The 15,001-nt window shown below is 40.3% G+C and overlaps 1 protein-coding gene across 1 annotated transcript in view; it reads left to right on the forward strand.

The window, feature by feature from the left end:
* The first annotated feature begins 9,913 nt into the window (after positions 1-9,913).
* The window catches only part of BPGM (bisphosphoglycerate mutase), a 32,507-nt gene continuing 27,419 nt past the window's right edge, over positions 9,914-15,001 (forward strand). Inside the window, exon 1 of the mRNA XM_012512178.1 lies at positions 9,914-10,066. The gene's annotated coding sequence lies outside the window, so the exon portion shown is untranslated. The remainder of the gene's footprint in view (positions 10,067-15,001) is intronic.

The following is a 15,001-nucleotide window of genomic DNA, read 5'->3' on the forward strand; positions in this document are numbered from 1 at the left end:
TATTTTCTTTTTTTTTTTTTTTTTCTTTTAGATGGAGTCTCGCTCTGTGGCCTGGGCTGGAGTGCAGTGGCATGATCTCAGCTCACTGCAACCTCCACCTCCTGGGTTCAAGCTATTCTCCTGCCTCAGCCTCCCGAATAATTTGAATTACAAGTGAATGCCACCATGCCCGGCTAATTTTTTTTCTTTCTTTTTTTTTTTTTTTTTTGTATTTTTGATAGAAAGGTTTCACCATGTTGGCCAGGCTGGTCTTAAACTCCTGACCTTGTGATCAACCCACCTCAGCCCTCAGCCTCCCAAAGTGCTGGGATTACAGGAATGAGCCACCACACCCAGCTGATAGATGGTATTTTCTAAGCAACAAATGAGGGTATTTGAGCTGAAAAAAATGTGCCTCTCTTCAAAGAAAGAGTGGATAGAATATTTCAAAAATCAGCCAGTCTTGGGAAATCAGCAGAGTAGTTACTGTGCTCCAATCCCACCTCTTTCTGTAAATGACACATGGAGGGTATAACACAAGGATTTAGTCTGGGGGTGGGGCCGGGCACGGAAGTCTACACTCCTAGTTAGGAGGAATCTTCACCTGACTAATTCTCCATGGTCACAGAGTTCCTTTTATACCGCTCCCTCTAATTTCTATTATCAGAGTCTTTAAACCTATGTCAACGTATTTCTTTAAAAATGTGGTCCAAGAAAGGGCCACTTTAGAAGAATGAGCTCAAAGACTGCTTTCCCTGCTCCTCTGACCCCATCAGGTTTCCAGCACTTCATCTCCGGTATCTTCAGTCTCTCCACTGTTTCTTCCAGGCCAGTTTCCAGTGAAAAGACTGTGTCTAATGTCCTTGAGTTCTTCTTCTGTTGCTGGTTGAGATATGCCATTGCCCCAGGCAGCAATGGCAGCAGTTCAGAATCGCCAGCCTCTTTCAAAACAGGAAGCCCTATCCCTTAAACAACCACCTTCTAGTGTAGTACACGCTAGACCGTGCTACCTGGGAGAAGTGGAAATAGCATCCTCTAGAGCGGCCTCTGGTCTCAGAGCACATCAGTGCTTTGGCTCTGTGTTTCTATTCTGTCTTTGGTCCATGGAAATGTCTATACTGTTTTCGAACCCTAAAATATATTTTAGGCATTTTCTTTTTATGTTATTTAATACTGCTGGATGTTTAAAGTGGAAACCTACTATGCAATTCTGACTGGAATTCTGTGCATATTTCAACATTGCTCAGAATTCACCTCTTCCATCAAATATCTAAACTTATTACATCCCTGCACTTACACACTCCCTTTCCACCCCAAAATACTCTGTGAGCCCTTAATCATTCTACTTGCACTTGTATTTGTTGGACTGTAATTAACACCTGAGTTAGTCTTTCCCCTACTGGACCATGCTCCTTGAGGACAAGGAGGATGTTTAATTTATTTATATATCTCTTGTGCTTGGCACAGTGACTTGTTTATAGTAGGCATGAAAAACATTAACTCATTTCCTTCAAAATTCCTAACACAAGTTCTTGAACATTAGGAGGAATTCAATGAATAATTGGTTACTTATTGGTTTGCTAGTTGAGACCAGATTCTGTACACACTTCTGAAGATTTTACTTATTATTCTTCCTTATCCTTTTTTTCTCTCCTTTGTCTCCCATTTTTAGAGAGGGCAGAGACGCAGCAAAGCATAAGGAAATAGATGAGTTTAGGAAAACAGAATATATATATATATATGCTATAGTTACCTTTTTTCAGAAAAAAAAGAAATGAAAGCATTTTCCATAATATTTTGTTAGAGGTTGGTCTATTCTTGTTTTACTGAATATAGCTGGGTTTGGAGCTGAGAACACAGGTCCTTTCCTGCTGTGTGTAAAAACAGTTATCTACAGAAGGGAAACTCTAGCAATATATCAATGCCAGGCCTTTATACACTTGTTGGTATTCTGATGGTGAAGATGTGTATGTCATTTGGCATTGCAGTTCTTTCTTTATTTCAGCTGTGATAGAGTGATCCAGGATCCTAACAATCTAAACATCATCTTACTTCAAATTATCAAGCTTTGAAGCCTTTGCCATTGCTCACTTTATTTATTTTTTTTTTGAGACGGAGTCTTGCTCTGTCGCCCAGGCTGGAGTGCAGTGGCACAATCTCGGCTCACTGCAAGCTCCGCCTCCCAGGTTCACACCATTCTCCTGCCTCAGCCTCTCCGAGTAGCTGGGACTACAGGTGCCCGCCACCACACCCGGCTAATTTTTTTTTGTATTTTTAGTAGAGATGGGGTTTCACCGTGGTCTCGATCTCCTGACCTCGTGATCTGCCCGCCTCGGCCTCCCAAAGTGCTGGGATTACAAGGGTGAGCCACCGTGCTCGGCCTGCCATTACTCACTTTATAAATCATAATTTAGTAAACAGAACATCATATGAGAGTGATTTTTCTTCCCTATCTGATTTTTACATCTTCTGGTTGCAAACAGCAATTTACCTATTCCTCTTATCTGATACCTCACAGAGTGACAACACCAGAAACTAGTTAGGACACTCACCTGGCAGACACTGGAATTTAGTGGTTGGTACTGACTGATGATATAAACAATGAATTATTTACTCTCTTTATTCTTTATTTCAGAAGTTACTAATAAATGAAGCCAGTCAGGCTGTTTCTTAAATTTATTATTTTTAAATTTTATATTTTTTATTTTAATTTTATATTTTAAATTTTAAATTTTATTATAAAAATAAATTTTATTAAATTTATTTTATAAGGATTTTATTTTATAAGGATTCTGTGAGTACTTAAATGGGAAACATAAAGAACTTTGTCTCACTCATGTTGGAATCATAGCTCTTTAGTAAAAAAGTAGCCTCTCTCTAGACACAAAATAACAACTAGAAGTTGCTATAGAAACAACAGCTCTCAAAGCCAGTAAAGAACATTTTTAAAAAGGGTGCCCCTTAGAATCTCAGGTAGCCTCCAAAATGCTTACACCCAAAGAAAAAGTATTTTATATAGAAGGGCTTAGTTTAGAAGTTTAAGATGATTTCATCTTTAAATAAATTGCCCTTTATTCTCTGTTGTGATTTTTATACTGTTTTAGATTTCTAAAAATTTTTCCTCTATTTTTCAGACCCATTAGGCTTCATGTCATCTCAGCTGACTAGCATCTGTCGCCTGGCACTTGTTTTGACTAAGTAATCATATGCCTTTCTCCATCTAGTGCAGCCCCTGAAACCTTATCTGCTAGGACCAGCCTTTTACTGCCCTAGGAAGGCCTCCCGGTTGCATGTTACATCTGTTTTTCTCTGGAAGAAAACAAGAGAAAACAATCAAGAAGGTTGATTTTACCCTATACATAAGAAACTTCGATTCTCATTCTGTGCTTTAACTGCTTTTGTACTTAAGCAATTCTTTTGTCTACTTTGAGCCTCTATTTTCTCAACTATAAAATAAGGGAGTTGAGCTATATGATTTCTGTTTCTTTCAGAGCTAACATTTTCAGTCCACACATAAAATTTAACATTATTCTTATAAGTTTTTATATATCACATTTTATTGTAAACTCCTAGGGTCTCAAGGCATAAACGTTTTTAAAAAGACATGTAGTTATTTATTTGTGTGAACCTATACATAAAAAGTATTATTTAGCAAAAAAAAAAGAGGAAATTTAATCCATTTCTTTTTTGATGCATTCATTTATTAACATATATTAATTGAGCACCTAATGCTGGACATTGTGGACAAGTGGTAAACCAAAGCAACAGGGCCCATATGTCTAGGGAGCTTGAAGAACAATGGAGAGACAGATCATATACAGTGTAAGTACATTAGTGTAAAGTTCTATAAAGAAGTGCACAGTGCCTTGAAAACATGTAATTAACCTAGGAGATAGAAGCCAGGTAGGATCAAGTTTTTCCAGGGTAATGACCACTCAATAAATATCAAAGTTGAATAGGAATCATTAGACTAAGGGGCAGGGAGTGGGGAAGGGAGGAAGAAGAGAGGGAGGGGAAGGATGTAGCATTCTAGGTAGGGAAAACACATGTGTGGAGGCCATATGATCATAGGGAGAAGGAAGGGTCACTATAAGGAGCAATGGGAAGCCACTGTTCTAAGCTAGGGAGTGGTAGGGGGTGACTTGTGACACAATCACTAAGGTATTCTACCATATCACTCACCCCTGGCTGCCTAGAAGAGAGTAAAAGTGGATTCAGAAAGACTTGTTAGGAGGCTACTGAGAAAATGCCGGCAAGAGGTGATGGTAGCTTGGGCTAAAGTGTTGGTAGTGTGTAGGGGTGTGGTGTGTCTGTGAATAGGATGAGGAGGATGGAAAAAAATATTTGAAACATATACCATGATTGATACTGATTTGGATTAGATTGTGTGAAGAGGCTTTAATGAGACATTCTAGAAATTACACTTCCACGTGTCACTGCCTTCTAAGTGTTACATTATGAGGTTACACACCCATTTCAAAGATGCTTCATGGGTGTCAACAATTCTGAGAAGCTTCTTTCAGAACTTACGTCAGAACCAGTGTATAAACCATACCAGAAAAATAGGCTTACTGCTATATAGAAAATATTTCATAAATCCCCAAAGCTAAGGAAACAAATATGTGTGTTATGTTCTTAAGTTGATGCAGGGTTTATAAAGACTTCCTTTTATGAGTTTGACCTTCCAACATATACAGTGAGGTCACTTCTTTAAGAAAATATGCATGTATGTAGGAGAAAAGCTATGTTATCTGAGTCTTCATCAAAGAATGAGGATATGTTCTTTTACCCAAGAGCTAGCTGACTGGGGAAGCCCATAGGCAGAAGAAAATCCTGGTCAGGAGGGTTTTTTCATTTTTATTTTTAGGGAGCAGATAAATACCTCTTAGATGACTGACAACAAATTTTCCAAAGAAAAGAAGAATGAAGTTATATCCATAAGTTTTTAGGAGCAGTGCATGGTGGGAAGAGCTTAGAACAAAGGCTAATAGTCAAACTCCGGTTTTGTGACTAGCTGTGCAGTCTTAGACAAATTATCTCTTCCAGTCTTACTTTTCTCATCTGTAAATGGGGACACATATGCCAGGAGTTTTGTGAGGATTTACTGATGGAGCTCTGATAGTTTGGCTGTGTCCCCACCCAAATCTCATCTTGAATTATATCCCCCATAATTCCCACTGTTGTAGGAGGGACCTGGTGGGAGATAATTGAATTATGGCAGTGGTTTCCCCCATACTGTTCTCATGATAGTGAATAAGTCTCACGAGATCTAATGGTTTTATAAGGAGAAACCTCTTTCGTTTGGTTCTCATTCTCTCTTTGCCTGCCACCATCCATGTAAGACATAACTTGCTCCTCCTTGCCTTCCATCATGTTTGTGAGGCTTCCCCAGCCACATGGAACTGAAAATTCAATTAAACTTCTTTCTTTTGTAAATTGCCCAGTCTTGGGTATGTCTTTATCAGCAGTGTGAAAATGGACTAATACAAACTCTGATTTCCATCCACCATCCCCTCCATATCACCTCCCCACCCTGGCTCCTCAGCTAAACACTTTTCTTCAGGTTAAAGAATAGAAAACTCTGTGGAGACAGAGGGTAAGGGGAAACCCTTCAGTAGCTATCAGCCTACTATCTTCACCTTTCTTAGCTCTGTAATATTAGAGAACAGAGAAAGGAATTCCTGGCCACTTTATCAGTCTCCATGAAGAAAGGGTGGAGCCAGTAGGCATTGCCATTGATTCAGTAGACATTCCCGCAGCACCGCCATTTAGAGAAACAGCAGCCCATTTAAATCAATGAATCTTTTTAGGAAACTGAAACAAGTGCAATGCCCAAGAGTAGAGAATTGGTTGGACAATTCTCTACTCTTGTACATACCACCTGGATGCACATTCATGTAATGGAATTATACACTGATGAAAAATATTAAATGACATTGGGACATGTTAATAACAAATTAAGTAAAAAAGATTGCCACAAAACAGTACATATACTAAGATTCCAGGTTTTTTTTAAGTAATTGATTTATGGGAAAAATAGGATATACAAAATGTTAAAAATAAATTCTGGAGGGTAGGATTATAGGTATTTTCAGTTTTTTTCTTTTCTAAACCTTACACAATAAACATTTTAAAACATAAATTTATAATTAATAAATATAAGCTTTAAAAAAAACTCCATAGGGCAGAATTTGTGTTTACCACCATATAAACAACAAGCATTTAAAGAAACATGGGTTTTTCCTTAGTGGAGTAGAGAGTTTGTAAAAGAGGAAAGCACCTCTCTTGATTCCTCATGTTTCTACCTTTTTCCCCTATCCTTGTCCCAGATCTGAAAGTAGTGGGGAAAAAAATCAACCTGGCTCTTTTCCTACGCCAAGGTGCTTACTCAATGTTCAGTCTTACTGTAGGGGAATTTCACATAGATCAGGCTTCCCAATACCAGAGGTTCCTGGCTTTGCCACTGGGTCTGTACCCTCTCTGGCATTCACTTCCTGCCCATTACCTCTCTGGGTAGCTGCAAGATAGCTGGGGAAATCCCAGTCTCATGTCCTCTGCAAGAGTCCAGGTCTCCACTTGAGTGGAGAGCAGGAAAAAGAGGCAAGTGCAATGCCAAGACTTTACTGAGTTATTTGAATAAGAATACTTGTAAGCAGGTAAAATGCTTTACATTTATCATTACCATAATTGTTGGGAACAACAACTACCATTTATGAGATGCTTTCCATGTGCCAGGCACACACCACATTATCCCATTTAATTTTCACATTGGCAATTTGGGTATTATCTGTATTTAACAGATAAAGACACTGAGGCTGCGGTCAAGCAATTTGCCTAGGCTATTCTGCATTTTGGAGCCTAGCAAAACCATTGGCTCCTTCCTTCCAGCAAACTCTAGAGTTAGCTATGATTGTGAGGCTTCCCCAGCCACGTGGAACTATAAGTCCAATTAAGCCCCTAAGTTCCCAGTGGTGGAAAGTGACAGAAACAAGGTGCTTCAAAGATTGCAAAGCTATTCCAAAACTGCCTCCATGATTCTTCACCCTACTCTGTGAGGTAGATGAGGATTCTAAGTTTTAACTTTTGAAAGAAAGGGACAGACTTTAAGGTCCCTTCTGAGAGGTTTGGATGGCTGATCCATAAGAGCATTTCCAGTTTTTAGTTTCAGAAAAGGGAGTCTTGTACTTAGGAGGTCAATGATGGGGGCCACACATAGGTCTATTATACTAGGTTACGAGTGGTTAATTTTAATCTGACCCTGAAGTAAGTAGGGTATAGTTGGAGACTAAACACTGGCAGCAAATAACCAACTCATGGTGTGTCCTGATACTGTGAAGAAAAGGAGACATGGGATATAGAACTAGCTAACTCTGGAGTTTGCTGGAAGGAGGGAGCCAATGGTTCTGCTAGGCTAGCAAAAGGGAGAATAGCCTACGTCCATGGATGATGTTTTGATGCATAGTGAACCAATTCAGCCATACGTGGAAAAGGCTAGAGGCTCTGTGCACATAACTGTGAAATTATTTTGACCAGGTATGTATGCTATCGATAAAATAGTAGTTTATTCAGGTCACAAGGAAGACAATTTTCTACTAAAACTCAAAGTATTATATGGGTTAATATTGACTTTTTGATATACACTTCTAACAGAAAGGAAGAAAAAAGAGACAACATAGCTATAATAATTTATTGCTTTTCATTTCTTGTTTGGATAAAAGTGAGACTACATCAAAAGTAGTTTGATGACACTGAATTATTTTCATAGTATCTATATCACTTGCTGTATCAGAATTGAAGTCCTCATGATTGGTCTTCAATGGAATTGAATCCTAAAATTAACCTTAATTTAAAAAACACATTGCTTTTGGGGTGACGAGGAGAAGGCAGCAGGAAGAGGAAGCATTTTCCCAGAATTATATGAATTAGCAACCTTGGGTCCTAGCCCAAGATTTGTCCCCAACCAAGAAATTCTGAGCACATCACTTAAGCTTCAGTTTCTTTATCTGTACAACAAGGAGCTAAAGTTTAATTTCCAAAGCCCTGTCAAGTAATATGTTTGTACAAGTCTAATATTCTTTGGAGTTCATCTTTGCCTTAAATGGATTTATGATCATCTTTGTGAACCACGACCTCGTTATTTAAAAATTCATAAGGGAGACAGCTCATCGAATTGACCAGGACACAGGATTCAGGATATGATACTGTAACATAATTAAGTATGGAGAACAATCTTGCCATAGGGCAAAAGTAACTCCTGAAATTCTGTTAGTCTCTGTGCACATTTGTCTTACAAACATGCTTGCTCCTGATGAAAATTTGCTTTTTAATTCCTTCTAGACAGAATCACTGATACAACTGCTTCCATCTTATATCAAAATGACTTATTCATAAGCCACATACTCTTGCGAATGATTCTAAAAGGCAAGTGATGTTTGATATTGTTAAGGTTTTATGTAACAAGCTAGCATTCCATCGGTGTCCATAACAACAGTATACTTAAATCCAATGAGTAGGCGCCCTTAAGTCCAGACTAAGTAGCTCTAAATGCCAAATGCCACAAGACTGCCACTTGGGAATGACTGTCTTTAGCCTCCAGAGTATGGATGGTGGGCACTCTAAGTAGGAGCTTTATTACACTGTAGAAGAAAAGCTTTCTCCTTACTTTGTCCTCAATTGATATTGAGAAAAAAGCAAGAGGGCAAATGTATAAGATTTGGAAGCTGCCTCTTCCAGCGGTTCTGGCCTGAACTCTAGTTAATCTTGTGCAAGTTAAATTCTAACTATCACTAGATGGGACCTATCACCTGCTGGGACCTGTCAAGCCTTGGATTAGTGCCGTCCCGGAAGTAAGGTTCTGTTCTTTAATATCCCAGGAAGGAACTGTCATGCTCTAAGATGGATAAATGAGATACAGAACTGGCTACGATTAGGTCTTAATGAGTTCAATAAAGAGTGTGTCACAGAATTTCAAATGTGGAAAGATTATCTTTTCAACTGTATGTATAATTATTCTGAGGACTTGCTTACCTGTCACAAACGTAATGCGTTTGTTATGAGGATGAAACAGGAAAAACTCACATGAAGACAGGAAACACTACGTAGGATAGCTTCTAAGAAGGGAATCTCCCATAACATTCCTTATCTTTCCCGCCCGCCCAAAAGTTCTGACACATATGCTTCAAAACCTCGTGGGGTAGTTCAAGTCTGCTTAGAAGCTTTTAAGGCCTCGTGCCATGTTTCCGGTGTTTTCATAGATTTCTCTTGTTCAGTTATTGTCGCCTCCAAATTTGTCATTCTCTCATTCCACTCCAGCCTTCCTTCCTCTGTGCAATAAGCTTTTAGGGCATTCCATTCATCACTTTTCTTCCCCACCTAAAATACTGTCAGCAAACTGCCTAAGGGGAATCCCTATAAAAGCAGTAAGAGAAAGTAAGGATGCGTTACTGCCTATAAATTGGACACTTTAAAGGCATTTGTTTTAATCATGACTTAAGACTTTCAACCACGAGTAATTTGTGCGAAAGGAGCTTCTTCTGGGAGGATAGCTCGGCTTCGTCTTCAGGTTTCAATCCCTAAATTTCCCATAAGTAAAAGAAACATCACCTCCTCTCTTCCAAGAGTCCACTGACACCTGTCTTCACCCGCAGGTGCTTCTCTTAAGACGTTAAGCGCTTTCTAGAACCTCAAACCGCTAAGATGCCCCCCAGACGCGAGGTTTTGCCCCAGCGACGCTCCAGGGTGTATTTTTCTACTTCCCTAGGCCCAAGCCTGCCCGCTGGCATCGAAGCCAACTCCTTACTGGTTCAGTTTTGTGCTCGTCTCTATAGCGAACCAATCAGCGCCCCACTTCTTACTCCTGGGATTTGGTAAACGGAAGAGACCTCTCCGGTCCCGGGAGTAGGCCGGGACCGTGGATGAGTGACAGTTCGACTTTCCAATAGGCAGAGTCCTAGGACCTGCCCTCGTCTGGTTCAGGGGCTAGAAAAGAGCGTCGATGCCGGCGGCAGTGATGAGTTCTAGGAGGCGCTGGCTCCTCGGCGGCTCGGAGGAGCGGCTGCTGCTGCTGCTGCTGGTGGCCCCTTTGCAGGTGAGTGGTTTTGTTTTAGAAAATGTTGCGAACGTTTCCATTTTTTAGTGATGCGATGTTTTATTTTTGGGTGCGGGGAAGGCCAGTTTCTTTACTTCCCCCGGTTTAGTCGTTGGTGGGAGTCTAGTGCCCACTCCAGCCCTCAAGCTGGGACCCTCTCTTATCGCCCCGGTCCCTTTCCCTTGTCCGTTTCTCAGAATGAGCCTCACAGGCAGTCACAGTTCTGTCAACTGAGAGGAGGAGCCCGCTTTGGTAGTGCTGTCCTTATGGCAAGAATATATAGAAGTTGGAGGGAAGATAAACTCTCTCCTGGACGTCTGAGGCACTGTGTGGCAGAGCCCTTCCAATAGTAAGATCCCCTGGAAGGAAGCAGGGCGATGCCGCTGTATTTAGGGCCCTGGCAGACCTGGCCCTATCTATCATTTTGTGTAGTAGACAGAAAAACTCGAATGCGGTGAAAAGAGAAGGAGGTGAATATATACAGTGTTTTCATGTAGGAATCTGGAGCCAAATCACAAGTTCTTAGAACCACTAGAAATAAAAACGTAAGTGTATTTTCCTCTTTTCTAAGGGACGGGCTGGTATTACACTAGAGAAGGTCAATGAAATGCATAATTGCAGTTAAGTTCACAGTTAAGCTTTAAAGAAAAGTTGGTTGTTAGCTAACTTATTATAACTCTCATTCCCCTACTGCCTCCCTTGCAAATTACGGAAGATCTTTAGCTTGTGAGTGGCACTAGAATGTTAGCTGACTAAATACAGACTCTTTCCAAGAAGGGGAAAAATCAAAAGCTAAGTTTCACCTGTAGGTACTAAAGGTTTTTTTTATAGTGCAAGCAGAACTCATGTCAATTTGTCTTTTATTTTTTATTTTTTTTGAAACGGAGTCGCATTGTCGCCCAGGCTGGAGTGACTGCAGTGGCTCGATCTCAGCTCACTGCAACCTCTGCCTCCCGGGTTCAAGAGATTCTCGTGCCTCAGCCTCCCAAGTAGCTGGGATTACAAGCATAGGCCACCACGCCTGGCTAATTTTTGTATTTTTAGTAGAGACGGGGTTTCACCATGTTGGCCAGGCTGGTCTCGAACCCCTGACCTCAGGTGATCTGCCCGCCTCGGCCTCCCAAAGTGCTGGGATTACAGGCGTGAGCCACCGCGCCTGGCCTTGTCTTTTTTCTTTCTTTCTTTCTTTTTTTTTTTTTTTTGTTTGTTTGTTTGTTTTGAGATGGAGTTTTGCTTCTGTTGCCCAGGCTGGAGTGCAATGGCGCGATCTTGGCTCACCGCACCTCCGCCTCCCGGATTCAATCGATTCTCCTGCCTCAGCCTCCTGAGTAGCTGGGATTACAGGCATGCGTCACCACGCCCAGCTAATTTTGTATTTTTAGCAGAGACAGGATTTCACCATGTTGGCCAGGCTGGTCTCGAATTCTTGACCTCAGGTGATCTGCCCGCCTCAGCCTTCCAAAGTGCTGGGATTACAGGTGTGAGCTACGGTGCCCGGCCTTCTTTTTTTTTTTTAAACTGCCTCCCATGAGTCCAGAGAATAGCTCTTTCTTAGCCATCTTTGTATTCCAGTAGCACCTCATACACCGCAGATGCTCCCCAGTTGGTGGTGGACTTTAGAGAAGCATAATTCAAACAGTGTCGTAGTGGAAGGAGCTCTGAGTTAGAAATCAAGAACATTGGCTTTAGTCCTGAAGCTGTTACTATTTGTATGATCTTAAACAAATCATTTCAACTGTGACTCTTAATTTTTGCATTTTTTTTTGAGACGGGATCTCGCTCTGTTGCCCAGGCTGGAGTGCAGTGGCGTGATCTCTGCTCACTGCAACCTCCACTTCTGCCTCCTGGGCTCAAGTGATCCTACCGCCTCGATTTTTGCATCTTTAGAAAGCAGATGTTGTGTTAAATTATATCTGAGGTATAAACTCTGTATTAAAAGTCTGTTTTAAAGTAAAAATGATTAGTATATAAGCAGAATCTCATTGCAGTAAATTCTGTACCATCTGTTAGCAAGTAAAAGTTCCCAGCTTCAAGGATATATTCTTGTTTTTTAATTTTTATGGGTATCTAGTAGGTGTATATATTTATGGGTTACATGAGATATTTTGACATAGGCATGCAATGTGTAATCACATCAGAGTGCATAGGGTAGCTGTCACCAAAAGCATTTATCCTTTATGTTTCAAACAATCCAATTATACTCTTTTAGTTATTTGAAAAATTTACAATTAATTTTTTTTTTACTATAGTCACCCTGTTGTGCTAGCAAATACTAGGTCTTATTGATCTTCCTATTTTTGTCCCCATTACAAGGATATACTCTTTTGTGTTCATATTTAAACCAAACCAGATTATTGTAGAAAATTTGGAGCATACAGAAGTATAATGTGGCAGAAAAATGTCACTTAGAAGCAACCACTGTTAGTGTTTGGGTAGAGCTTTTAGTCTTTCTTCCTCTTTTGCCTGCTGTGGTTGGTTGAGATTAAGAGGCACATTTTAAGTAATGATTGATGCACCTAAATTCACCTGGCCTTCATCTTTGTGTGTCTGGGGCCTGAAGAACAGAGGTCACAAAAGTGTTTGAAGCGAATGGTTTCTTGAAACATCCTTGGAATGAAATCTGATATGAAAGATGTTTATATGGGTGGCAGGACAAAAGAGGACAAAAAGTATTACTTAATAACAAAACCCTTCTGCTGAAACTTGGCCACAAATATGAGGAAAACATACTTTGTAAAATATAAATTAAATGTTAACCACTTCATTAAAGCATTTGGATTGCAGAATATTAGTACTTGGTAAGCTTCTAAGACTGTATCTTACCATCACCTTCTTCCATCCCACAATATTTGATTGCATTCCTCCTTCTACCACCTAATTTAAGCATTTCTCCTTTAATTCCTCCCTTCATTTTACTTTATTCCCAGCTTTTGCTTCTGCTCATATCATCGGCAAGGTAGGATTGCTTTGACAGGCCTGAGATCTGTGCCATTATTTATGAGTTAGTCAAAGTCTGCTCCATTCTACTTCTCACTTTTTGGTAGAGTGCTTCACCATAATCTCATTTAATCTTCCTGATAGCCCCCTGAGAACAGTAGTTTCATGATCCTCATCTTTATAGATATGGAACCTGAGGTTCAAAGAATTTAAATAACTTACTTAAGATCACATTGTCAGTAGCAGAGCTGGGCTCATATCTTGGTTGTTTTTACTTTAGACTTTTGGGATTTGGTGGAAACAGTTTGTGTTGATAAAAGCTACTACCCTGGGGAAGACAATGACCAGAGATAGGAAGGAAGGGTCCGTCATGAGTGGGTGTTGTCCACAGTGGTGATGCCATGTAGGCTGGAACATGCAACATGCCCTGAGCAAATGCACATCTCATTACACACGTATATCTCTTCCCCATGAGTAGGAGTCTGCCTGGTACGGTTGGTTATTCTTGTAACAAGCAATCAGTAGGAAATATTAGTAGATGTAAGATTGGTGAATGAGAGGGTTTTAGTGTCTGGAAAACACCTGTGAGTGGTAACATTTGCTCCTGGTAAAAAGATGTTCTTGTAACTGCAAGTACAGATGAAAAAGTTTCTACAAAGCCTTAGGAAAAGTAATAGACCATGGAACACTTTTAGGTACAGTTGTGTTTGAACTTCTAATAGTGAACTTGATTTGGGGGAAGGCATAGTTTGTTAAGACATTAAAAGCCTTGGCCGGGCACGGTGGCTCACGCCTGTAATCCCAGCACTTGGGAGGCCGAGGCGGGCAGATCACGAGGTCGGGAGATCGAGACCATCCTGGCTAACATGGTGAAACCCCGTCTCTACTAAAGATAAAAAAAAAATTAGCCGGGTGTGGTGACAGGCACCTGTGGTCTCCGCTACTCAGGAGGCTGAAGCAGGAGAATGGCATGAACCTGCGAGGCGGAGCTTGCAGCTAGCCAAGATCCACGCCACTGCACCCCAGCCTGGGCGACAGAGTGAGACTCCGTCTCAAAAAAAGCATTAAAAGCCTTAAGGAACTGAGCCCTAGATTTCATTTCCCTTGAGAACAGTTCCTTTTTAATTTGTTAAAGACATGGTTCTTCTTCTCTGTCCTCAAATAATAGCCAGCCCATCTTCTATAAAGTTAGATTCCTATTGCAGTGTGGGTTAAAAGTTGCTCAAAACCACACCATAAGGGGTTTGGACCAAGGAAAACGTCATCTGAGTGTCTAGGGTAGCAACTGACTATTTAATATTTAAATGTGAGCTTTGAATCTAAGTGATTCTGGTTCTACTTGTCTTATTTTATATAACTTCAACATTATATTGCTGATCAAATTTCTTGCTCAAACGTTGGAAATACAAGAAAAACTAGGTTTTTTAAGTTGGACTTTACCCTGTAGTTGGCCCTATTTGTCCATGAGTTGTACCACTAGGGTCTTAGGCATTATTAACTTTCAAACACGTGAGGAAGGGAGGAAGCAAAGTCCCAGGAGTGTCAGTTTGGAAGACAGGATGAGCCTCAGTTATGGGGAGTACTTATAACAGAGGAGCCTCAGTTATGGGAGAAATATAATGTGAAATTATATTTCACATAATTTCATATGTGGAATTATATAGTTTAATGAAGGAGCAGGAAGCAGCAGCAGATGATCATGCTACATTTGTTGAAAGTACTTAGGCATCTCGAAAATATTAGAGGGGTAACCTTAGTAAATGCCGTGCTTTGCAAGTACATCATTCCCCTATCTACAGCCCCTCTCTTGCCAAAAAGAATGCTAATCTTGAATCATAATTTTATGTTTCAATTTTATGGTGGCATTTATGGAAAGAATATTCTTTGCTTTATAGCTAACTTAGATGGAATTGCTATACATTTATAGTGAAAGGTCTTTGAAAGTTATAAGTCACTTGCAAAGTATGTTCTTTGATTTGTTTATTGTCAAAGCAATTA

This window comes from Nomascus leucogenys, chromosome 13 (assembly GCF_006542625.1).
Source record: "Nomascus leucogenys isolate Asia chromosome 13, Asia_NLE_v1, whole genome shotgun sequence".
Classification (NCBI taxonomy): Eukaryota; Metazoa; Chordata; class Mammalia; order Primates; family Hylobatidae; genus Nomascus; species Nomascus leucogenys.